Consider the following 27838-nt stretch of genomic DNA (forward strand, 5'->3'; position numbering starts at 1 on the left):
TCAGAGCTGGAGGCAAATGTTTCACTGGCTGATGTATCTGCAGCACCTGAAAGATGTAGAGGATCGATCCTTGCACTGATGGGTCCTCTAGTGCTGTTTGTCTAGTTGGTGTACTCTTCCAACTCTATACAGGTAAGATCAGCACTGTGTTTCTCTATTTAATTCCATCCATTTTAGTTTGTAATCCTTAAGCATATATGCCAACTCCAAGTTTTTCATTGGACACCTAAACCACCAACTATTCACTTATCTGCTACTGCTGTCACTTGATATTTGTTTACAATGAACTTAACTGTTCTTACATTTATAAATATTAACATACATTAATATGTCTAATGGTGGCCATACACGCTTCGATTTTTATTATCCGATCGATGAGCAATTTGATCAAAACAATTGAATAGGCTTAACTTGCCTTCTGATCAATTTAGATTGGATTGGATGAAATTGAGGTGATCAGACAGGGTAGCAAATCATCAATCGTTTTGCATCAATTGGCAGCACTGAAATGCTTTAGTCATGAAGTTAATTTCAATCAGTCAGATTATTAGATTGCATGGTGAAAACAGAGGTGCCATCTTTTGCAATCGTATCTTCCAACTATTGATCAAATCCAATTCCTGGTGTGTGGCATGTTGACTGAATTGGTTGTATACTATAGATTCATTACATTTATTGGGAAAGATCCATTGGAAAATAAATCAATCACTTATCGAAGCCTGTATGGTCAACATTAGATCAGATTCAATCAAATTGAATCAGCCAGGGTGGAATATTATCGATTGTTTTACATCGAAGGACAGCACTAAGATGTTTTGGTCAAGAATTTGAGCATATTTCAATCAATCAATCAGATTACAGAGATTTGATCGATGACTTGCGATCAGATCTTATAATTATCGATCAAAATCCAATTCCTTGCGTGTGGAATATTGATCGAAAGGCTTGTACATTATAGATCGATTATTCCTATTGGGAGAGAATGATTGGTAAAGGAAAAAATCATTTTTTTTCTCCCTGTTGGTTAAACTGGATGGACTTGTGTCTTTTTTCAACCAGATTAACGATATTTATTGAAGAGTGTATGGCCACCATAGTGTATTATCTAATTTGACAATTTCTTTCAATCTTTCTATTAGGATAAATGTAATTGACATCTTATACTCATTCTTCCAAAAAGTTCTGAAAAGGAATAAGAAACTGCCTTAGGCTGTTAAAGAGGTTCAGTTACCAAAGGAGTATATTTGTTCACTTATCAATGTGTATGTTAGTAAATAAGATGAACCAGTGATTACTTCACTACCCAAGTTTACAAATCATTTTTTAAAAAGTATATTTGGTATATGTGAACACAACTTCACTAGCATTCACTGTACAAAGTGAACATTAAACATTCTATTTTTCTTACTAAATCACTCTTAGACGATTGCTCCTGCAGGCACTGTGATGAGCACTGCTAATACACATCATAAGCCGCTGATAGCTGGGAATCATTCATAAGGGAAGCTATAGATCGGGCTAATGATCCTTCATAGAGAGCCCACATGAGATGATGTCATGTCTCAATCATTTGAATTCTGAAATCCTGTCACCTGATTTCTAACCTGCTTATTTCCCGAAAACAACAAAATGCACGCCACTTTTTTTCCAGAGCTTAATTACTTGCTGAGATGTTTTAATGTATTCTGTCGCATGGGAGAATTGGGAAACGCTTATCGTCAATTTGCATTAATCTTGATCTTAATAGCAAGTGACAACAGATCTCCAAAATGCTAAACTCTTGTCACTAGTCTGTGCGGTAAATAAGGCGCTATAATAAATTCATGAAATCCTGCAAACTGCTGAAATAATTGACTTTAACTTTAGTTGGAGTGTTCTGATGAGCTGAGCGAGAAAGGTGCATTGTCAACCAGCTGATCTCCCTGTGTTGGATCAGCTTCATACAATGTGCACGATGATCAATGCTTAGCAGCCACGTCCCTGCTCTTTCACTATTAGGAGACCAAAGTAGGCTTGCATTTACCAAGTGTCAAATGAATCCCTTGAATTACAATATTAGTGGGTACATTTATCAGAACATCTTTGATACCCTCATGGACTTGTCAGAAGCTTGCCCTACTGTGAGATCTAGGGGTAAAGGTGGATTCTGACTAAGCCATTGGTGAAATTTCACCAAAGAAGACACACTTTTGCTCATTGAGCTGCTTAGGTAAATGTAATAGAAATAAAAAAAAGTGGCAATGCTTTGAATCATTTTCTTGAAGTAGTGCCCTATTTAATAGGTATTTTTATGTGAGATCCAGGGGTAAAGGGGGATTCCAACTAAACTGATTAAGCCATTGGTGAAATTTTACCAAAGAGGACACAGTCACGTTTACTCATTGATCTACTTAGGTAAAATGTAACAGAAATAAAAAAAAAGTTCTGATGCTTTGATTCATTTCCTTTATTTATAGGGTTTCTTTTTTTGTGTGGGGGGTGGATAGTTTAGCTTATTTCATTAATGTCTATTGTATTTTAGACCTTTTAAGTTTGAGTATTTGAATATTATTTGTGTACTGTCACTTTAAATAGTTTTTTTTGCTGTCTGTTTTGTTATTTCTGTAAAACAATTAGTCCAGGATAGTGGAAAGCAGCTCCTGCTGCTTAAACCCCATTGCATCCCTAAAGACAGCCCTAATTTCCCCTTTCCTCCTGACTCAAGTGAAAACAGTTCTAATGCTGTGATTCATTTACTTTATTTATAGAGGTTTTTGTTTTTTTGGGGGGAGGGGGGTAGTTTAGCTTGTTTCATTAATGTCTATTGTATTTTTGACCTTCTTAGTTTGAGTATTACTGTCACTTTAAATAGTTTTTTTTTTTTTTTTGCTGTCTGTTTTATATTTCTGTAAAGAAATTGGTCCAGGATAGTTGAAAGCAGCTCCTGCTGTTTAAACCCCATTGCATCCCTAAAGACAGCCCTAATTTCCCCTTTCCTCCTGACTCAAGTGAAAAAAAAGTTCTAATGATTTTCTTTACTTTTAGTTTTTTTAAGTTTTTTTTGGGAGGGGGAGTAGTTTAGCTTTTCTCATTAATATCTATTGTATTTGTATTTTAGACCTTTTTAGTTTTTGATTATTATTTGTGTACTGTCACTTTAAATAGATTTTATTTTGCTGTCTGATTTTTATTTCTGTAAAGAAATTGCTCCAGGATAGTTGAAAGCAGCTCCTCCTGTTTAAACCCCATTGTACCCCTGAAGACAACTCTAATTTCCCCTTTCCTCCTGACTTAAGTGCATTTAGTAAAAGAGCAAAATATCACCAAAATTTTCCAATTTCCACAGAAATGTCCTTACAATTTTAACTGTCATTTGCTTTTATCCCTAATGTGGTCCTCTTAGTTGGAAGTCCCAGTTTAGTGAGCTGGCAAGTCCCTTAATCCTGAAAAGAAGCTTACAGCATCCTGTGGCATCCAGAAAACGCAGAAGCAGCTGAACATTTCATAGGGAAATCCATGTCTCGGTTAAAGGGTAATTATGTTCCTTTTCTTGCTTTTTACTGTAAATAAACATATGCCATTAAAAAAAAGGTTGATGATGGGTTACTTAGGTCTGCATGAATTTTTACAATTCAAGAAAGCAGGGGAACATTTAGTTATAATAAAAGGGTTAAATGTCACTTTTGTGGAGAAGACTAGCTTTCTACCATTTAAGCCCTTCATGAGTGCAAGCTTAATGGAGTTGATTTTACTAAAGGAGCACTCTTTGAATTTAGTAAATTTGGATTCTTTTCAGCCATCCAATCATAGGCAAAGGAAATTTCTCCTTTTTTTTTTTAAATCCTTTACACACAGTTTGGTGTGTAAAGTACACTAGTTTTCCTACATGTAATAATGGTGAGCTTAACTGCCTGAAGAGTCCCTGGACTTGTCATCAATCTCCAGAAATGCTGCAAAAATGCTCTTAACTGCAATTAACCAAATAAAGCCTTGGCAGTGTGTATATATACACATGTGTGCTGTGCATACCCTGCAGATTAGAACAAGGGGAGGGGGTTAGCCAAAACTGAAGCATGTAGATCTGCGTAGAAACCAATCAGCTTCCAGATTTTATTGTCAAAGCTTAATTGAGCAAGCTGAAGTCAGAAGCAGATTGGCCACCATGCACAGCTGCACCAGACTCTGAGTGCTCTAGTTTTAGTAAATCCCCCCCCCCCCCCAATGCATACATTCATTTCTTTATTCCCAGCCTACATTCCCTCACCGTCCATGGCCAAGCTAGCCTGGCTTTACAATTGTCTAACATCAAAGTAAATTTTATGCTGGGTTCTTTTTGCAGGAATTTTCTTTAGGTTTAAAAAAGAGTAAGTAGAATAAGTAACATAACCTACAGAAAAACTAGGAAATAGGAAAATGTTATTAAAAACTGATATTTTCAACAATTGTTATAACAGATTAATTTCCAGTAAACCTGATGACATTTTCAACCTTAAACTATGTTAAAAGCTAGAATGCCGGTAACTTTGCTATACGCTTAAAATGCACTAATGAGATCCTGTCTATAATTAGAGTAGAAGCCCTAATAACTACATGACATGTTATGCTCCAGCAAGTTTAGTTTCTAGTTTTGGTTGTTTTAGAAGAAGGATTATGCCATCTGTAAGGTTTTTTTTCTTGTCTGTATGGGGGATCTCACCATCACTTCCTCTTCCAGTGATGCTTGTGACCAAGTGAGAAGTCCAACATTTGATTTCTCACAAGAGCTGGTTCACATATATGCGGATTGGATGCTGTTTGAACCGCATCCAATCCGTATGAAAAGTGATATAACATTGCTTCATATGGTGCCTGTTCACATATGTCCAGTGCACTGGCAGTGCAGACTGAAAAAGATTCCTGTCCGATTTCTGAGCAGTGCAGTCCAGTTCAGGTGTGGATTACAGGCTCATTGACTTCTATGGGAACCACTTCTGAATCGTACATGTCATGAGTTTGTGAACACGATTTCAGTCTGTTTTTTTCTCCTGATCCTAATATAAACTTGACCTGATCCTGATGTAAATCTGGCCTGATCCTGATGTAAACCTGACCTGATCAAAACCTGACCTGAACTGCTGAACAACAACTGTGTCAATTAGCTGTGAAAACGGAGCTTCAATTTGCACCGCACATGTGTGACTCTGCACTAAAGGTTAATTCCACCTTTAGCAATATGTTACATATTACAATCATATTTAGGGTCTAATATGTAACATGTGTTAAGCAACCCTTTCACCCCCAAATGGCCCCCCCACCAACCTGTGACAGTGTGCTGGGGTTCTTCTTTCCAACAGCAGCAGTCAAATTTGAAAATTGGTGTAGGGCTCTACCCACAAAGCTGCATCATTCCTTCATAGAGATCTGTGAATGAATAAATTACAAGTCCCATCTTCCTCTACACCAGACAGACTTGTAATTCTCAATGGAATACAAGAGTAGTGATCAGCACACTCATAGTCCATTGACACTTTCTGCAGCCCAGTAACTGCAAGCCTGTACAGAGGTATGAGGCAGGGAGCTGCAGGGAGAGTTTGCAGGAGCCATTCATTTTTTCCACGATCCACTGATTGTGGGTTCAATGCTTTGTAGGTTCCTGTAAAATCTTTGTTGTTTTTTTTTGTAAAGGTGACATTAGCCCTGAAGCAGGGGCAGACTGACAACTCATGGGGCCCCCGGGCAATAGGGGATCATGGGGCCCCTGTGTCCACACTCAAAGCACACCCAAAAAAGCTTATAAAAAGGTATCAGGGGCATTTCATGGGGCCCCCTACTGACCCTGGGCCCTCGGACAGTGCCCGAGTGCCCCAAATTATCAGTCCGCCCCTGCCCTGAAGATTTTACCTCTTTTAAGTGCGTAAAAGCAGCCACTGATCATATATAATTTATTTATTTATTACAGGTCCATTATAGCACCATCAATGCGTGCAGTGGTTTTATGTACATGTATATAGTACATTCACATCAGCCCATGGCCCTCAAGTTGCATACAATCTAAGGTCCCTAGCTCATGTTCATACGTACTAGGGCCAATTTTGGATAGTTACATAGTTTGTCTGGTTGAAAAAAGACAAAAGTCCATCCAGTTCAACCATTAAAAAATATATATATAATCCTATACCCACAGTTGATCCAGAGGAAGGAAAAAAAACCCAGCAAAGCATGATCTAATTTGCTCCTGCAGGGGAAAAAGTTCCTTCCTGATCCCCCGAGAGGCAATCAGATATTTCCTGGATCAACTTTACCTATAAATGTTAGTATCCAGTTATATTCTGTGTATCTAGGAAAGAATCCAGGCCTTTTTTTAAAGCAATCCACTGAGCTGGCCAGAACCCACTCTTGAGGGAGTCTATTCCACATTTTCACAGCTCTCACTGTGAAGAAACCTTTCCGTGTTTGGAGATTACATTTTTTTTCCTCCAGACGTAAAGAGTTCCCCTTTGTCCTCTGTGATGACCTCAGGGTGAATAGCTCTACACCGAGTTCACTATATGAACCACTGATGTATTTATACATATTGATCATATCCCCTTTTAATCTCCTCTTCTCAAGAGAGAATAAATTCAGTTACTCTAATCTTTCCTCATAGCTGAGCTCCTCCATGCCTCTTATCAGTTTAGTTGCCCTGCTCTGTACTTTCTCCAGTACCCCAATGTTCTTTTTGTGAATTGATGCCCAAAACTGAACTGCATATTCCAGATGAGGTATTACTAATGATTTGTACAAGGGTAATATGGTATCTCTCTCTCTGGAGTCTATACCTCTTTTAATACAAGAGAGGATTTTGCTTACTTTAGAAACCGCAGCTTGGCATTGCATGCCATTATTAAGCTTGTGTTCTACCAGAAGTCCCAGATCCTTCTCCACCATTGATTCCCCCAGTTGTACTCCCCTAGTATGTATGATGCATGCATATTCTTAGCCCCCAAGTGCATATCCTTATATTTATCAACATTAAACCTCATTTGCCACATAGTTGCCCAATTAAACAGTGCATTGAGGTCAGCTTGTAAATTGAAGACATCCTGTAAGGACGTTATTCCACTGGACAGCTTGGTGTGCAAAGACTGAAATGGGATTTTTAATCCCAGACCCTATATAGTTTATAAATATATTAAAAAGTAAGGGTCCCAACACTGAACCTTGGGGTACACCACTGATAACCCTAGACCATTCAGAGTATGAATCATTAACCACTACTCTCTGAATATGATCTTTTAGCCAGTTTTCTATCTGTTTACATACGGATTTTTCCAAGCCTGTAGACTTTACCTAACACATTAGCCGTGTGTGGGGAACTGTGTCAAACGCTTTTGCAAAATCCAAGTATACCACGTCCACCACCACCCCGCTGTCCAAGGTTTTGCTCACCTCCGCATAAAAAGAAATCAGATTTGTTTGACAACTTCTGTCTTTCATGAATCCATGCTGTCTGTTTCTTAAATTTTTTTTTTATAGCAAGAACTCATCTATGTGGTCTTTTATTAAACTCTCCAGTATCTTCCCAACTATAGAAGTTAAACTAACAGGTCTATAATTACTTGGTAAAGATTTTGACCCCTTTTTAAATATTGGCACGACATTGGCCTTACACCAATCCAGTGGTACTATGCCAGTCATTAAAGAGTTCATAAAAATGAAAAACAATAGCTTTGAAATAACAAAGCTCAATTCTTTAAGGACCCGTGGGTGTATGCCATCCAGTCCAGGTGCTTTATTCACCTTTATTCTGTCTAAATATTTTTGGATCATATCAATTGTGAGTCAATGTGGATCATCTGGAGCTGTGTCAATACCATGCCCATTATGGACAAGAGCTCCCCCATGTTCTTTTTTATACACAGAGCTGAAGAAGGTATTTAATAAATTTGCCTTCTCTTTGTCCCCAGTCACCCACTCTAGATTATTTTGTAAAGGGCCTACATGCTCAGACCGGACCTTTTTACTATTAATATATTTGAAGAATGTTTTTGGGTTGGCCCTGCTATCTTTTGCAATCTGTCGTTCGTTTTAAATTTTTGTGGCCTTTATTTCCTTTTTGCATATTCTGTTACATTCTTTGTAATGTTTAAACGATGATAGCGTTCCTTCATTTTTATATTTAATAAAAGTTATTTTCTTATTTATGGCTCTTTTAACTTTGGCCACATAGGTTTGATTTTTAGCCTTTTAAACTTGTTGCCCATGGGAATACATTTTGCAGTGTGTTCACGTACAGTCTTTTTGAAGAACTCCCATTTCTGTGTTGTGTTCATTGATGCCAATATTCCCTCCCAGTTTAAATCTTGGAAAGCAACTCTTAGCCTTGGAAAATTAGCTCTCTTGAAATTGGACATTCGTAATAAGCTCTGCATGGTTTGAGATTACCAGGTCCAGCAGAGCATAATTTCTAGTTGGGGCCTCTGTGAACTGTACCATAAAATTGTCCTGTAGTAGGTTTAAAAAATTTTGCCCTTTAACTGTTCCTACAGTACCATTACTCCAGTCAATTTCCGGGTAGTTAAAATCCCCCATTATTATCACTGTCCCAGCCCTTTTGATCTGTGCAAGAAGCTGAGTTTTCACCTCCTCATTAACACTGGGAGGCCTATAACAAACTCCAATGATTACCTTTGTAATACGCACCCATGTGCAGTTCCACCCATAATACTTCAGCCTCATCACACTCTCCATCAACTAGGTCCTCTTTCACACTTGCTCTGAGATCACTTTTCACATAGAGACAGACACCACCACCTTTCCTATTTAAACTGTCTCTCCGAAAGAGAACATAGCCAGGAATATTAATGGTCCAGTCATGTGAAGAAAGAAGCCAAGATTCAGCAAAAGCAATTAAATCATAGTTCCCTTCATGCACCAAAGCTTCTAACTCACCTATTTTGCTTGGCAGACTTCTGACATTGGTGAACAAACACTTTAATTCATTGACACCTTGTGCACACATATTTTGCATATTTTTTATTTTCATACAAATGGTACCAATTCCATTGGTTGTTTGTAACATGGGAACCTTCTTATCATCTGCCATAGCCCTCCCTTCATCTTTCCCTATTCCACCCACACCCACAATAAGTACTGACCCCTGTCTGAGCTGTCTGCCCCATTATAATCTAATTCTCCCTCCCCCATTAATCCTAGTTTAAGTACTCCTCCAGCCTTCCCATTAACCGCTCCCCCAGCACAGCAGACCCCCTTCCATTTAGGTGCAAACAATCTTTAGCATGTAGGTTGCACCCCAATAAAAAGTAAGCCCAGTGCTCTAGAAACCCAAATCCTTCCCTTTTACACCAGGTCTTTAGCCATGCATTGTGTTCTCTAATCTCCCCCTATCTTTCCTGAGTTGTGCATGGCACAGGTAATAGCTCAGAGAATATCACCTTAGTGGTCCTTTCCTTCAACTTGCAGCCTAGTTCTCTAAATTGATTCTTAACGAGCCTCCACCTTCCATGTATTCTGTCATTGGTTCCAACATTGCTGCATACATGCGGCACACTGTGCACTGCACACAACCTTCCACCCTGCTAGCACACATTATCCCAGTTACAATATTAATAGGAAATATCAGTTGTCACTTACAGGTTAGTAGACTCCTGTTCTAATCTCCTGTTTTTCACTCCAGTTTTTAACTCCACTTATCAAATGTCCACTTAGTCAAAGGTCCAGCAAGCAAAATACAGGCAAGCTCTAGAATGAGCAAGTTCAGAGTGAACTCTACAGAAAGTTATATAGGACCTGTATTACCTGTGACAAATTAACCACTCACCTTAATTAGCAGATTGAAGGAAGACAAGGAAAGGAAGAATAGGAACCAATTAGCCTACCAGCATATCTTTGGAATGCATGAGGAGGCCAGGTTACCTGGAGGAAGCCCACACAGGCACAGGGAGAACATGCAGGCTGCAGGCAGGTGGTGCTGTGGTTGGGATTTGAACCAGCAACCCTGGTACTGCCAGGTGGAGGTGAACACCATTTAGCCACTATGCTGCCCAATATAATTACCTTTGTTTTATTAAAGTGTCTCTTCTCTGGAACCATGTGGTCTTTTTGTGCTGGAAATAGATGATTTCTGGCAGTACCGCTAAGTGATTGGATATGCCACATGGCTATGGCACTGATCACTTGGCTATAATTTTGTAAAGCACTGAGCAAACAGCGCTATATAAATCCTGTATAATAATAATAATAATAATAATAATAATAATAATGAGACTCTCTGACAATAGTAAGTACTTCTGACCTATTCTATCTCTTTAACCACTTCCAGTCCAGACACTTTTACCCCCTTCCTGTCCAGGGCAATTTTCAGCTTTCAGCGCTATCACCCTTTGAATGACAATTGCGCAGTCATGCAACACTATACCCATATGATTTTTTTTAGCTTTTTTTTAGACAGATAAAGCTTTATTTTGGTGGTATTTATTCACCACTGGGATTTTTATTTCTTTTGCTATATAAATGAAAAATTCCAAAAATTTTGAAAAAAAGTGTTTTTCTTATAAAATTTTGCAAATAAATAATATTTCATCATAAATCTTGGCCAAAATGTATTCAGTTATCTTTTTAGTAAAAAAAAAAATAACGCAAATTAGTTTATAACCAAAAATTATAATTTTTAAAACATTTTTTTTACATTTTTATATTATTATTTATGTTTTTGTTTTCTACATACTGTCACCCCAGCAGTCACCATGGTGACACTGTACTACTTGTGGGGGGTGATGAAGATTTTTTTTTTACACTGATTGCTTTTACAGCCTTTATGGGTGTAAAAGCAATCATTTCTCCTTCTCTCTCGCTGCATTCTTGCAGCCATTGAGAACTACTGTGTGAGCTGTGATTGGTCACAGCTTGTCACATGGTACTAGGCTGTTGTGAATAGCCTTGTACCATGTGACCTCTGTGATCATTCACAGATTTCACATGTAGTAAGCAATGATGTCAGAAGTGACATCTTGCTTACTACTCTGTATGTGATCACTGATTGGCCAATCAGTGATAACATGATTGGGACCTCGCACAGAGGTCCCGTACGATGATCGGTGTTCCACTGTATCTGGAGGATACAGCTGGCACCAGATCGCGGTGCTGTGCGCTCCCAGGGAGCGTGCACAGTCCATAATGGCGGGCCTGGTTTATGAACGGCAACCCGCCCCTGGACTGCCACCATCCGGCCATTTATATACAGCGGCCAGACGGCAAGTGGTTAAAGTGACACTAAACAATATTTCTATTCTCCAAAAATAATCCATACACATCCACTACTTGCTGGTCTTTCAATCTTATTTTAATGAAAATATTTCTTACTGTGTTTTTCTGCCTCTTTGTAATGTCCTCAGTAAGCTTCCAGTCCTCTTCTTTTTCCTCTCAATTCTATTTGTTTGAAACAAGTGGTGCACGTTAGCTGCTGTCATGTGCATTACTCTATGAACACTACACATGTCATAGTCCAAAGCCAATAGTCCCTAGTACATCTCAGCAGCTGTTTCCCAAAACAGTTACATTCAAGGCTTATCAAGAGTGACAATTGTCACAGTTGCTTGTGCTCTCAACCAAACTGTCAAACCATAAAATGGCTGTTGTCGTAACCAATCACATGTGGATCACCATGAAAACTGCAGACCAAACAAGGGCTAAGAGGACATCCTTGGTTGTAAAGTATAGAAGGGTTTAATTCCACTTTAAAGCTCTGTTCACGTCAAAACATTTAATGTGCATTGCAGGGGTGGTTTTAGAAAGTCCTGCTTGTTACATCTTTGATATGGTTTCAAGCAAAATGTATGACTTACAGTTCAGTGGTAACACGTGTGAACGTATGCATGGGAAGTGCACAATGCACATACAGTTCCCTGCACCTACAACACACCTAAAACGCACAGAACAGAGTCTTAGTCACTACACAAGGGGACTTTCATTTAAAGTATTGTTTGCTTTAACATGATTCTCTGTTTACAAGTAAAAAATAGATTTGTTCTGGGAAATCTGCTAATTTAGCTCATTTTCAGTTAATTTCTAGTTAATTGCTAACCCACATAGACAATGATTATCTTTGTGCTTATTCCCATGCAAATGCACATTGAACTCATGAGCAATCAAGTATTATATTGCCAGCAGAGCCGAGCGAGACACAATCCATATCGCCAGCAGTCTCCTCCGCCAGTGAGCTTTATATATATATATATATATATATATATATATAGTACATATATACAGTGTACTGTTACAGAAACAGGTTTTTGTTTACCTTTTGGGAAAAAAGATTTACCTAAGTGAACATAGGCTGACCCTTGAAAGCAACTTTGTCAGTGTTAAAGTGGTAGTAAACTTTCCTTTTATATTTTTACCTACAGGCAAACTTATAATAAAGCTTACCTGTAGGTAAATTGAATATCTCCTAAACATTCACAAGATATTATACAAAGCAACAGCCGGTGAAAATATCGGCGAATGTGCTCATAAGGAATGGCATACCTGTGCCGTTCCTTCAGAGCGGTGTGCTGTGACCGAAACGCTGTGATGTGATTGGAGTCTTGACCATTCAAGCAGCTGTAGCTCGGGAACCCAGAAGACAGACGGGTGAAGATGGAAGCCCTGTTAGCAGTGACAGTGCGCCGCTGTAGGCTTTCGTTCTAAGGTAAGTCTTTCATGATGTGCTATTATGCAATACATACTAGCACATTATGACTTTACCTTGCAGCATGAAACTTTTTTTCTTCAACGAGTTTACTACCACTTTAAATGGTTTGGCTTAACCCTCTAACTGCCACTTTTTTGCACACTTTTGCTTGACTGTTAAAGGAAGTTTAAATAAAATCTGTGTCAACTGGCAAAAAGAAGTTACATGGAGAACTCAGAAAAACAAAAACTGTTGTGTTAATGCTAGTGACAGACCAGATCATATAAGTCAATTATATTTTGCCTTTAGTACCAATTTATTGTACACATAGGTATTAGTTGGTCATCAGCTGTCATAATCAAAAACTAGTGCAATATCCCCATATATAAATATCACATCCCTAGTGGTATAATGATACCCAAATGATAACTCTTAAGCTATGCAGATATACAAATAATAATAATATAAATAATAATGAATGAAAAACTAGTGCAATATCTTCATATATACATAATATATCCCTGGTGATATAGTGATAAACAACTAATATCTCTTAGACTGTGCAAAAGTGATACTAAAATACAATTAATAATACCAATTTACATGAAATATTAATTACAATAAATTAAATAGTGATGCCACACTGTGCAAAATTATAGAAAAGTGTTCAAATAATGTCACTCCATGCTACAATAGTGCTCTTCGTGAAAATCTTGACGTGACTCCCCTCAATAGCAGAAATGCCCCCTCACCTTCCACATTCGACCCTTGCGGGTCACAGAGCTTTTTATATATATATCTCTGCCAGATATTAATCTCCTCCACTGCCTCCACCGACCTTGATCCTCCTCCAGGCAGTAAGTAACACTCCAATAACTCCCCTCATACAACGAATTCAAGCATCAGGGCAGGCCAGAGAGCTTCCTTCGTGTCCCAGGAGAGCTCTCCTGGGACACGAAGGAAGCTCTCTGGCCTGCCCTGATGCTTGAATTCGTTGTATGAGGGGAGTTATTGGAGTGTTACTTACTGCCTGGAGGAGGATCAAGGTCGGTGGAGGCAGTGGAGGAGATTAATATCTGGCAGAGATATATATATAAAAAGCTCTGTGACCCGCAAGGGTCGAATGTGGAAGGTGAGGGGGCATTTCTGCTATTGAGGGGAGTCACGTCAAGATTTTCACGAAGAGCACTATTGTAGCATGGAGTGACATTATTTGAACACTTTTCTATAATTTTGCACAGTGTGGCATCACTATTTAATTTATTGTAATTAATATTTCATGTAAATTGGTATTATTAATTGTATTTTAGTATCACTTTTGCACAGTCTAAGAGATATTAGTTGTTTATCACTATATCACCAGGGATATATTATGTATATATGAAGATATTGCACTAGTTTTTCATTCATTATTATTTATATTATTATTATTTGTATATCTGCATAGCTTAAGAGTTATCATTTGGGTATCATTATACCACTAGGGATGTGATATTTATATATGGGGATATTGCACTAGTTTTTGATTATTTAAGTTGAGCGCTTCACCACTTATATTATTTTTGTTTTACATATCTTGCGGTATAGAGAATTAGGTGATAGCAGCTAACTCACTAGGTTCTGTGGAGCGCAGGGGGATTTCTGTATATTTACATCAGCTGTCATGGTTGGGTAAAAGTCATTATTTTGACTTTACTAGGCATCTTCAGACAGCGGAACTTGAAGGGTGTGTAAAGGTGGGGTAAGATAAGGTCTGGTAATAAAGTGAGATAACCATGCATATATTGACAGGAATGCTGACATTGGAATTGTAAAGCTTTTGCACCAACATTCAAATGGTGCATGTAGTACAATAGCATGGTCCAGGGCATATTTTTCCAATTTGTTTTGTGCTTTCTTTGCAAAGATGATCCAAGTACTGTGTATACAGCTACAGGCCTACAGTCATCATAGAAGTCTTGTCATGCTTTGACCCTGAGAAATGTTGTACCATATGCAGCAGCAGGACTACTTAGGTATCATGTTTGTGGTGCATGGTAGTACATTTTAAAAAATGCCTTGCACACAGCCAATGGTTAGCACGCTGGCTATGTGCTAAAGCAAATTTTAGAAGCAAACACTGGGAAATGTGCCTGTTTTAAATGTAATGATGAGGTCCATAAGTTACTTAAGACTTGCTATATCACAATGCTTTAAAATGATTCACTATATAGAATGAGTCCAGAAGCCACCTTCTCTCACCACTGGTTACCTTCCCTATATATGCAGTAAGCAGTGGCATTGCTATACACTCTCACCCAGGTTTTGTACTGAGCACCCTAGGACTCTTTATTACCTAATCCTTTACAACAGCCCACCCAAGTGTCTCAACGGAAAAAAAAAAGTTGTATTTTCTATCTTATTGCTCTGTCTTGTAACTCTGTATATAAATATGTGGGTTTAAGAACCATTTCTAGAACTGTATAAAATCTAAGGAAGGGACCTAAGTTATGCTAAAAGCTAGCATCTTTATTAATTTAAATAAGAACTAAAGGCAAAACTTTTGTTTTCATTTTAGATAAAGTAGGGTAATAACCCCTGTCATTTCTTTTGCCATCTGTGTCCCTTTGGGGAGATTTCCCATCACTTCCTGTTCTATAGCCAAAACAGGAAGTGAGAGAAAATCTATCCAAAGTGAGTAACAATTCCTGTTACCAGGGTCACTTGGATTAGTGTCACCATTGGAAGATTTCCCTTCTTGGGACAAAAAAAATTGGATTTTATTTTAGTATGCTTTCAATGCTAATGGTAAACAGGACATATAAATTGGACAAATCTTCATTCCAACAGGGGCACAGGCAGCAATAAAACCTGCCAATGGCTCTAATTCCTTTCTACTCTTCCAAAGCTAACAAAAAAGTTTTTCCTACTTTAAAACGGAGTTCCACTTGATTTTGAAAAAGCTAGGCTGTCAAAAAACACTGGAATATGATCTGCAGGATATTATATTAGAGACAGTACACTCTCTTCTATTAAAGAGATTGCCTGAGAAAAAAAAATTGCAGAAAATCACACGCGATTGCACAAAGTGGTGCATATAATAATTGCATGGTCATGCAATTTATTTATTTGCATGATCAAAAATTACCTATGTAGCTCTAAAGGAGTGCAGCAGGGAAGGGTAGCAAGTTCCAAGTGAAGGAAGACAAAAAAAAGAAGAAGGAAGGGAAAAGAAGGAATATCAGACAAGAAGTAGTCTCATCCATTCTTTATCATGGTAAGATACAGGATCCACAACATTTTAATCTAGGTGCCTTGGCATTTCCTGGGTCTTTTAGGACCCTAGCATTGCTCCTGTCTGTAAGAATGTCTAAGGTCAATAGAGAATTGCTGAAGAAGTGAGCAGCCACAATAAGGAGATGGAACATTGAATAACACCACTGTACGATGTTAGGGGAGTGATTGTTGAGAGGGTTCAGGAACACAACCATAAGCATCAGATTGCCACAAGAACATGCTAGCCTTTGAGAAACATCATGATCATGTTGAGTGGGACCCCACACTACTATATTTCTTAAATGGAGAGTATAGTTCCATGTAAACTATGTGTACTATGCCTTTAAGAAAGAAAAACAGTGTGGGGTCCCTTTCAAGGACTTTATTCTACATTGTCTGGGTTTTTATTAGCTATTTCTATGTTTTTATGAATGAGTAACTACATACCCCTTTCTCATTCACATGTGGCAGTTGGCAAGATATCTGGTGCACCTCTTTAAAGGGGGCCTTCAGATTTGGATAAGTCTCCCCACACAGATCCCAAATCAGACATGCCAGGGATGGGTCCATTTTCTATGTGGCAAAGCCACCAACCTGACAAGACACCTTGCCCTCATTTTGATGCAAACAAGGACTTATCCTCACTTCCCTTGCCAGATAAATGTTGGGTTCTGTGGGGGAGGACTTCTCAGAATCTGGAAGCCCTAGAATAAGGGTCCCCCAGATATCAAGCACTCCCCCCAGGTGAATAAGTACATAGTACCCCTTGTTACTCATTCATAGAAAAGAAATGAAGCAGCATATAAAACACAGACACCATAGAAAAAGTACTTTATAAAAATAAAAAATATACAAGTCCACCAGTTGAAATCCAGCATTCATTATGCTATACAGTGATGAAGATCCAGCATGAACCACAAGGAGCGATGCCCTATGGCCCACCAACATGACGATCCTGCCCCACTGCACTCTCATCACTAAATTACAGTTTATTTTGTCAATGATGTCACCTGACATACCCCAAACGCTTTGTTTACAAATAGACCAGAGACAGACAAGGAACTGTCATTTTGCAGCAGTAGGGTTTTTTTCTGTCAATCTTGCATGAGTACATCATATTGTTGTACAACTTCATGTGCAGGTTTAAGGTATCCCCCAAGCAGTTTCTTTCTTTCATTTTTCTATTTTTTGCTTTAGTACAGGTCCCTAGCCCAGCTAAACATGAAGTTTTTAACAAACGCTTGCAAACTGGCCTTGAAAAAGACCAGAAACACATGAAAATATTCTGCTCCCATAGACTTCAATGGGGTATGCTGGTGGTATGTTCTGGGCCTGGGGATTTCAAACTGGGTTTGGGAAATATCCAGCAAACTGAACTTTGCTCAGTTTATTCATCACTCAGGAGCACTGAGATGCACCAAAGCATAAAAAAGGTGAGCACAGTATTGCATTTAAAAAGCTAGCAATTATTAAAAGTGGTAGTAAAGTCTATTTTTTATGTTTTACCTACAGGTAATAAGGCTTAGGCTCCATGTACACGGGACATTTGAAAAACACTTCTGAACGATGGAAACTGACTGCTGTTTAGTCACGTTTGCATACCGCGTTTATGCACGTTATTTGCGTTTAGACATGTTTTTTAAAGATAATATCAGGAGACCTTCCAAAATGCCCAGAATGCACTGAAAAACCTTAAAAAATTAACTATTTAGACATTTTGAGAGAAATAGAGAGAACAGAAGCAGAGAGAGCAGTATGTGTTGAGATTGCCTATCTTTTCTGGTTGTATTCACTATGGATCCCATCATGAGCATAATGCAGCATGTTCTACCATTTTTTCCTTCACGCAAAACCTGAAACTGACTGCACTGGTGTGCTAGGTCCATATGAATACGTGGAAAACGCTTTGCATGCATTTCTAATGATGAAAAAAGGCTCTGGACAGCATTTGGATATGGAACAGTTAAAAAAACGCTTCTAAACGCAAACGCTTAGAAATGCGGTTACCCGTGTTTACAAACGTTTGGCGTTTGAAATGCTGATAAAACCTACTCCTGAACACAAGTGTGGTGCATTAAAAAAAACGACTGTAAACTCAACTGCCTGTAAACGACTGTAAACGACATAGTGTACATGGACACATAGGAAAACATTAGGGAGAGTTCAGGGGCTGCTGAAAAAAACGCAGAAAAGCTCCTGAACGTGAGTTTATCAGCTGCAGTGTACATGAACCCTTACCTGTAGGTACTGTAAATATCCCCTAAACGTGCACCATTTAGCAGATATTTACTTTAGCAGCACCAGTGATGTCATTGGCACATGTGCACTATGCTCTCAAAGGGCGGTGTACTGTCTATTGAGAAAGCCGTGCCATGGCTGAGACTCCCAAGCGCATGCGCGGGAGCAGGGGCGGACTGACCATTCGAGCACTCGAGCACTGCCCGAGGGCCCAGGGTCACTAGTGGGCTCCATGAGATGCCCTTGATACCTTTCACAGGCTTTTCTGGGTATGGTTTGAGTGTTTGAGTGGTTTGGCTAGGACACAGGGGCCCCATAATTTTCTATTGCCTGGTGGGCCCCATGAGTTGTCAGTCCACCCCTGCGCAGGAGTGACATCATTGAAGCAAGGCCCGTCAAACGGCTGCAGCCCACGAACCCGGAAGGAAGACCAGGTGAAGACGGAAGCCTCGCTGGAAGGCTTCTTTATCAGGTAAGTCTTTCATAATGTGCTAGTATGTGACGTACACTAGCACATTATGCTCTTAACTTACAGGGAGAAGATGTGTTATTTTAGTTTTATTTTTTGCAGTTTACTACTCCTTTAGGATACACAATGCTCCAGCAAACTAGGCAGGCTGGTTGTACACAAATCGATCTATCAATCAACTTGAGTACAATCAGCCTGTTGGCTACATCCGGCAGCAGCACTAATCATTTTATTCTGATATCAGGTAAGTCTCCTCGCTGTCAGAACACAACAGCACTGCGGGAGAGATTCTCCCATCTACCTCGAATGTTCGGATTGAGGAATTGGATCATTTATTTCGTTCAACCCACTGGTTCAACAACAAAATAATTACTGTATGTCCAGCCTAAATTCATTCAGTTAGCATTTATATCCACTTTAAGCCCACCATACTAATTTACCTGATAAAAAAAACTCATTTGAAATCATTATATAATTGTCAGTTTAGCACGAAGTGGTCCTATGAGACAGCATCACTCTGGATTGCCCTAGATTACTGCCTGAGCATTATAGCATCCCTGGAAGTAATTCTATTCACCTTGAACTTGGAAAAACATTACATATTGCATTTCTGTAAAAGACCAAAAGCAGCACACACCTATGTTATAACAAGAGTTAAATTATAGCTAACCAAACCTGGTTTAAAACAGGAAACTAGTGATGATTCTGCCATAGTCTTACTACTCCCACAGCAAAGCAATGTGACAAAACCCATCTCAGATACAGAAAGTGAAGAGACTTTCCTTTCACATCCCATTAGAGTTCTGGGCACAAAAATGGGCTGCCTAAGTGGCATTACTGCACCCTCTTTTCCCTACAGGCCTTGGACATCTGGGGAAAGTCACTGTCACTTCTTATGTAGTGCTATTCTGATTTATAATTAAATTTTAAAGCAAGTATTCATATTTTACGGCCTCTAAAGTGAGCTATGAAATTTTAATCCATTAAGATATTTTCTGAAAGGAGGGCAGTGCTTATTTTTACCTTTACATAACACGGGGGAAAACTCAAATCAGTTTTGCTTTTAGTGTGGTCAATGTATGCTGTTATTACCATCCTCTTCATTTTTTCCGCAGATGCTGGTATCATAAAATATAGCTAATTGTCTAGGTTATTTGTATTTTATATACATCAATATGCATATTATTTACATTTTTTACTAGGAATACAATCAAAAATACTTTGAAGAATGCCAACTCCTCTAATAAATGTAAAACAACATAATAAATAACACATACTGTAGCATTTAATTTCTGAAGTCCATAGCAGCTAAAAAAAAATCTATTATTTACTACTAGAAAAAATGTGTCTATTGATGCATAGGACAAATCAAGCTAGATTTGTACAGAAAAAGAAGGGACATCTGTTAGGGACACACTGAAAGGGTGCACTCCTCATGCAGAAGTTACCTGGATATGCAAAAAATATATGAGAATCAGTTAAAAATAGAGTTAGAATATGGGTGTTATAAATTGAAGAGTTTTTGTGTATTGAATACATGTATTATATTTATATGTATTTATTATTCTTTTGTACATATATATGTATATATTTCAGTAAAATTGTTGACAAAGACTGTCATTTTCCATTCTTGGATCCTTCTCATGTAAGCTTGCTAAGGGTCAATTTTGCCCCTCTGACCTCCTCAAGACCACCCCCAACTAGTTTACAAATCTAGCCTAGACCCCCAACAGAAGTTCCCATCACAAACCTCACAACAGAAACCAGGACAAGAATCCTAGGCTGGCACAAGAGAGATCCAGGGACAAAATTATGGTAAGTGTCAACAATCTTCCTTATTCCTGGACATCCTCATGTCAGCCTACCATGGGATGTACAAAGCAATGCCAAAACAGGGAGGATTGAACAAAATAACAACATTCATATTTAGGTGCTGCATATAAACGATTTAACGGGCATCAGCCGTAGGAACTATAGTATAAACAAATGTGTTGGATGATCCCAAAGAGATATCCAGCCTTTTATAAGCTTACCATTCGTCCCCATTTCTCAGAGACAGTTTCAATAGTAAGGGTTCAGTCCCCAGGAGTCAACACCATAAGCTTTGCAGTGTATGGCTCCAATTCATTACATTGTGCAAACATCAGTTTCAGAATGGCGCTGATAGAGTGCCCTGTGTGTGCAGCCATAAAAGTTACAGTGTATGCACAGACTGCTCCAGCTGTACTGTTTAGAAACAGACACTAGCTTGGCTCAGCTGGAATGGTGTACGTGTTTGTACGTGTTTTTAGTAGCACGAATGGCCACACATGCAGATCACTCTACTAGTGCCACTTTTGAATTTACTCTTACGCAGGGTATTGAATTGGAGCCATGCACTCACTGTGAAGATTACCCTGACCTCCTGTGTGTTACTTAATCCTGACCCCTGAACTCTGGCAATACTTAATCCTGACCTCTGACTTCTGCGTGCTACTTGTTCCCGACCCCTGAACTCTTGCAATACTAAATCCTGACCTCTGAACTGTGTGCATAATCCTAATGACCCCTGAACTCTGTGCAGTGCCTAATCCTGACCCCTGGACGCTCTGTGTTATTTAATTCTGAACCCTGACCTCTGCACATTACTTAGTCCTGACCCTTTAACTCTGGGAATACTTAATCCTGATCCCTGAACTGTGTGCTACTTCTGATTTTGACCCTAGACCTGTGTGTATTACTCCTGACCCCTGAACCCTGTGCATTACTTAATCCTGAACCCCACACTCTGTGTGTTACTTAATCCTGAACCCTTGAACTTGGCATTACTTACACCTGACCCCTGAACTCTGTGTGTTACTTAATCCTGACCCCTGAACAGGTATTGGCAAGGCCTTATTGAAGTAGAGTAATTTAGATAAAATGGCCATTTTGATGACCACACTGCATCCAAAAAAGGAAATATAATTAGAATTCCACTGAGAGAAGTTTATTGATGTTATTGTGAAGCATTTTAAAATTCCCTTTAAAGAGCATATCATATGCAGGTGTACGTTTTACGTTTTTGTGAATGGACAGGAAGCCTCTGAGCTAATCCTATTCATTCATCTGTGCAGCTGAAGTTTCTTTATATAAACTGCACCGCAGCATGTTCTTGGTTGTACTAAATAAAATCACCAAAAAAATATGTATCTTGTAATAATTAATGTCTTAAAATCTACTAAAATGAAATTATGTGAAAATATAATATGTGAAAAAGTATTTCTTACAACAAAAAAATTATTATTCAGAAAACGCTGCTGCCTCTATATTGGAACATGAACCAACAAAATATGGAATTATAGAAGAGGGTGGCGCTGTGCTGAGTGTGATATATTGTTTTTTTTTTTTGTTTTTTTTTAGTTGCCACAAGCGCCCAAAGTCAATAGTGTGCAGCAGAAATCCAAACACCCCCCTGGGCATAACAGTCTTATATAAACAAAAGAGTGCACGACGATCCTTCACAGATCTTCATATATTCTCACCAGATTCTTCCCAATAAGAATGCATTGCATATCATAAAATCTTCTCTTTCTTTTCTTCTTAATCATCTACTCCACTGCTCCCAATCGCCAAAACCAAAAAACTAATATAGTGTAGTAATTCCACACATAATGTGATACGTGATACACCTGTGTGCCAATTATACACAAAAAATTGTGTAAATACACAACACTTTATGAATAGTATCCACCACTATTCAAATTAATTACTCTTACCCTTATAGGGTGAAAATGTGCATATGACTCTCCAACAATATAGCTTATCTTCTTGAATAAAGTGCAACCTTGCACCATGCACCTCCAGTGTTCAAATAAATGTGCTCTTCCCTTCCCCTTTAGGCGTGCACCTTACCCCTGCATACATCGATATGTGCTTTCAATACTCAGTACAAACTTCACTCTGCTCTTCTCCTCCACAATTCTTCATGAACTCTCAATCACCATATACAATCAATCACACAAGCCCATAGTGCAGCAGTAGTGTAAAATGACCTATTTATTGTTAAAATTGCGCTTACATGAAAAAAAGTACAAACAACCTGTACTAAAATGGCCACCGCGACACTACCGGTCACGTCTGACGTCACTTCTGTCTGACACGTTTCGTCATCAAATTGACTTCCTCATAGGCAATACTAAAGGGACTATATTACACACCTAAATTCAACCTCATACCAACTGGGCCCCAAGAAGCATGCAGAAGACACTGCAGTGTACTTAAAGGGACAGTGCTCAATTTTCAATGAGAATTCTCTTTCCTTCACATCTAATCCTTGTCATCTAGTTCTGAGGACCCACAGTGAGCTTACCTGTTTCTTGATAGTTGTTTTCTGCTCACTGGGAATTCAGCAGTCCCCTCAGATTGGAGGCAGTGGATTATTTCTGAAAGCAGACCTGCTAACAGTTATTTTTGTTTTATGGTGAATGTTGTTACTTTTGCTCACAATTAGCAAGAGTGTTATACAGTGGGGATCGAAAGTTTGGGCACCCCAGCTAAAAATTTGTATTATTGTGCATAAAGAAGCCAAGGAAAGATGGAAAAATCTCCAAAAGGCATCAAATTACAGATTAGACATTCTTTTAATATGTCAACAAAAGTTAGATTTTATCTCCATCATTTATACTTTCAAAATAACAAAAAACAAAAAAATGGCGTCTGCAAAAGTTTGGGCACCCTGCAGAGTTAATATCTTGTACTGCCCCCTTTGGCAAGTATCACAGCTTGTAAACGCTTTTTGTAGCCAGCCAAGAGTCTTTCAATTCTTGTTTGAGGTATCTTTTTTAACCTCATCGGTCCACAGAACTTGTTTCCAAAATGCATCAGGCTTGTCTATATGTTCATTTGCAAAGTTCAAACGATGATTTTTGTGGTGAGGACATAGAAGAGGTTTGATTCTGATGACTCTTCCATGAAGACCATATTTGTACAAGTATCTCTTTATAGTGGAATAGTGTACCACAACTCCAGTGTCTGCCAGATCTTTCTGAAGAGATCGTGCAGTCAAACGTGGGTTTTGAATTGTTTTTCTCACAATCCTGCGAGCTGTTCTGTCTGATATTTTTCTTGGTCTTCCAGATCTTGCTTTAACTTCCACTGTTCCTGATGACTGCCATTTCTTAATTACATTCCAAACAGAGGATATTGACATCTGAAAACGCTTTGCTATCTTCTTATAGCCTTCTCCAGCTTTGTGAGCGTCAACTATTTTCAGTTTCAGTTTTCTAGACAACTGCTTAGAAGAACCCATGGTGCTGATTGTTGGGGCAAGGTCAGATGAGTCTGGGCATTTAAAACCTTTGAGATTGACATCACCTGGTCTTCCCAGATGATGATTGAGAACAATCCATGACACTGGCAGGTCTCAACTTTGCAAAGGGGGCAGTGCATGCTATAAATTCTGCAGGGTGCCCAAATTTTGAAAGTGTAAATGATGGAAATAAAATCTAACTTTTGTTGACATATTATAAGAATGTCTAATCTGTAATTTGATGCCTTTTGGAGATTTTTCCATCTTTCCTTGGCTTCTTTATGCACATTAATACAAATTTTTAGCTGGGGTGCCCAAACTTTCGATCCCCACTGTATTTGACCAAGTTACCTTTGATTCCATATTCTAGTTGATAAACTTCATATTGGTTTAAACTAACTTATGTGTGAGTCCATTTTACAGTTGTGATTTACTTTGGTCACAGGAGCATGGTGGTGTCAGCAGAGGTTGGGCTTGCAACCAGAGATTCAGATTGACAGGGAACCCAAAATAAATACTAAGCAACCCTTAAAGGGGTAGTGCTATAATAACATAGGCTTGACTGCATGTTAATGAGCCCCAAGACGTCATTTATTCACAGAGCTTTGTTTATTACTTTTATACAGTTTTATCTTTTAAATTTAGCAGAAGTTTTATTGTGTTTGTGTCCACTAACAATGATTTTAGTGTATTTTTAGCAAAAATGTATTTTGATATTGTTTTGGGGGGAGGGGGACTGTCAGGTAGGCTATATGGGGCCCATGATTTCTAACAGCAGCCCTACATACAGCAGAGATAAAACAGTTTTCCTAAAATAGTCAATATGTGTTGATTTTTCTTAATATGACCTACTACAGTTCTGCAATATTAGAACTACACAAGTGTACCATACAGTACTATGTATTTTTATTTAAAAAAAAAGCTGGAGCATACAAAAATTGCTTTAACTTCACAATAATATAAGCACCATGAAACACATATGATACATCATGCAATTCTACATACAATGCATGTCTTCATACCTAGTCTAATATAGTCATCAATATATGCCGTGTTCCGACAATAGATGTCATTGTGACTGACTGCTGATAGGCTGGTATAGGGCTCACAGGTCTGCACACCGTCTGTGTTTCTTGACAAGCACATATACACATCAGCAAATTTCACAGCAACAAATATTTATTTGGCAATCACATCTACTGTATATAACCCATTCACTTCCAGTTCCATAAAGACAATATTGAATTTTGTCGAATGAATGTTGTGTATTTATTTTTGGAGCTGTGCAATACAAATATTAGCCTTTTGAAGAATCCCATCATCTCCTGGCCTGTGACTGTGTATATAACCTTTGGAAATCATTGTGGAGTCACGGAGTACAGTTTGTGACATGTACCGCTCTCTTAGACCTTAGGGTTATTAAGCCAGCATGGTGTCAAGAAAACAGGTGGAAATCGAACGTTCATTACCTGAATCAATCCAGAACTCTTGATAACTCATCAGGCTTTTTCAGCAATATTGCCCAGCAGGTATGTACTGTTATATATTTTTTTTGTTTAATTTTCACCCAAACATACCTAATGCCTTCCAAGTAATGAAGCTATTGCCAAAGCACCTTTCTGCTGTTATTAAAGAGAGAAGGGTAGAAATAGAAATAGAATCTGTCATTACTGACCTGTTTTTGAAGGTGTGTACTCCTTCAAATGTGCATGATCCTGAACCCTTATCCTAACTTTCCTTTTTTAATTGAGTCACTGACCAAGAACAAGCATATGACTAGTGAACTCTCAGGATACCCTTAAATGTTTGAGGTCTTCAACTCACTATGCAGTGAAGAACAAAATAGTCCACGCATCTACCTTGGCAGGCCACTTTTAAAGATAACCACAAGAAATTCTACAATGAATTCAAATATGTCACATCAAAAGGAGAAAAGACTTGAGTGTAGCTTGTCCTGATTACATGGAAGATAAGCAGAAGGACATAAAACTCAAACAATTGCCATAGTCCCCACAGCGAGAAAATGTATTGCACATAGTATAAAGGTATATAGAACTTGAGTGTGACATCAATTAAAATTTTGTTTCAACCAGAGGAACAAAATGCATTGTTCTTTGTGTATCAAAATCTTCATGATTGATATTAACAAAGATGACAGAGAAGTCATTCATGTGTGGGCAACTGAGTTGACTGGATTTTAAGAAGGTCAAGTACTGTCTGTACAGACTGGGTGGTATATCAATGCATAATGCAGCATTTGAAAATGAAAAAGCTTGACCAAATCAGATTGCAACAAGCAACTTGGAAAACTCAGAAGTGATAAAAAAACAAGGAAATGACTAGTGGCTGGAGGGACTGGGATTAAACCCTCTCCCTTCTTTCTTATCCTTACCCCTTTCTTTCCCTACTCTTAATTTTCTTCTACTGCCCCCTTTACAGGAAGAAGTCTTCTTAATTGTATATATTTTTGCATGCAACAAAGAGAAGGGGGATTCTACCATTAGGACATCCAAACGTTGTTGGCCGAAAGGCATATAATTGTGTTTTTAAATCAGTCACACAATTTGTTAGCTTAATGCTTAGATAAGCAAGCTAGTGGATTTGTTTATGAAACTCATATGTATTTGTCATGCTTTCTTGAACATCGAGAAGGTAAAGCTTAAGGGAATTTCTGATTTCTTTTCTCTATTTCTTCATAGGGATACCCAAGATGGAGCTAAGGATTTTTAATAGAGGAGGTTAAGAAGAGATACTGTACATAAGAATTAATTTATCTTAGATCTTCAGCAAATAGATTAACTGTATATGAGTTTCTAGCAAACTTTTACTCCTGTGTTGTTAGTGGTTCATTGAATATAAAGTGATGAGGGTTCCACTCACACTTACAAGTACAAAGGGTGCTGACAAGAGCACCCTTTGTACCTAATTAGTTTTTTTAAAGTATTGGATGTTGTTAACAAAGAACTCATGTTCATTGACAGTACATCCATGAGTCCTCTTTTGCAAAAGATTGGTAACTCTTCTTTTTCAGAACTGTAGAAGTGGCTTTGACAACCTACGAAACATCTACAACTTTACAGAACAAGTCCAGTTGAATATGACTAACTACTACTAGATATCCCTGGCATTCATAACCGAATCTACACACTGTAAAACAAATATCAGTACCTTTTCTGTCTACAGTATCTATGAAACCAGTGAATAATTGGTAAGGTGTTGAAAGGTGTTGAAAAATAAAAACACATACAGTGGGAGGAAGACCAAGAGTATTGCAAGGCATCAAGACTGAAGACTTAGCTCACCTGTGTTTCAGGCTGCAGACAGATTCTCTTTTATTTTCAGTTCAGATGTTCAAAGATAAATAAAATGGCACTTATTATAGTGTATTATAGGACGAACACACACTTCTTTCTTACAGGCAGTCCTGGCTACTGAGACTTATAAACCAATGAACCAAGTGCAAAAGACTAACTGCACTACATTAATTTGTTTTATCATAATCCTCATGATTAGGTCACAAGGGGCTTGACAAAATGCATTGCATGCCGTAAGTGAGGATCCAGACTTTGTGGATATGCTGCTAATATTATCCTTGAAGAGGGCAATGTAATTTTAAAGAGGCTAATTCTTTCTACTGCACAGGAAGATTGTGCACTGTCCTTGTAAGTATATTTTCATTCGTTTTTTAAATTTTTTTGGAAAATAAAGTGTATGATCCTAATATACTACACGATGATGGCCCTTTGTTCTTACTTAGCAATACGGATCAGAGGTGGCTGGCTGGTGTTCCTGGGAACTCTGGAGGTCTGATAAGTCCTATTGGTTCATCTGGAGGATCCAGAGAAATGTTCAAGCCCTAAATAAAAGGCATGGTGCAGTCTGATCTATTTAGAATCATAGGTCATATCCTTGAGATTAGCAGGTGGTGAAAGTGATGATGGAGCACAAAGCAATGAAGAATACTGAAGTTTAACACAAC

At 38.4% G+C, this 27838-nt stretch overlaps 1 long non-coding RNA gene across 1 annotated transcript; it reads left to right on the top strand.

The window, feature by feature from the left end:
* LOC149468304 (uncharacterized) lies at positions 1 to 27589 on the top strand. Its single transcript, XR_016311774.1, has 4 exons — positions 1 to 132; positions 3383 to 3511; positions 25267 to 25388; positions 26559 to 27589. It is a non-coding gene; the product is annotated as an uncharacterized LOC149468304 (long non-coding RNA).
* Positions 27590 to 27838: the final 249 nt, after the last annotated feature.

This window comes from Staurois parvus, unplaced genomic scaffold (genome assembly GCF_062004578.1).
Source record: "Staurois parvus isolate SC_StPar_1 unplaced genomic scaffold, SC_StPar_1.0 ptg000090l, whole genome shotgun sequence".
Lineage (NCBI taxonomy): Eukaryota > Metazoa > Chordata > Amphibia > Anura > Ranidae > Staurois > Staurois parvus.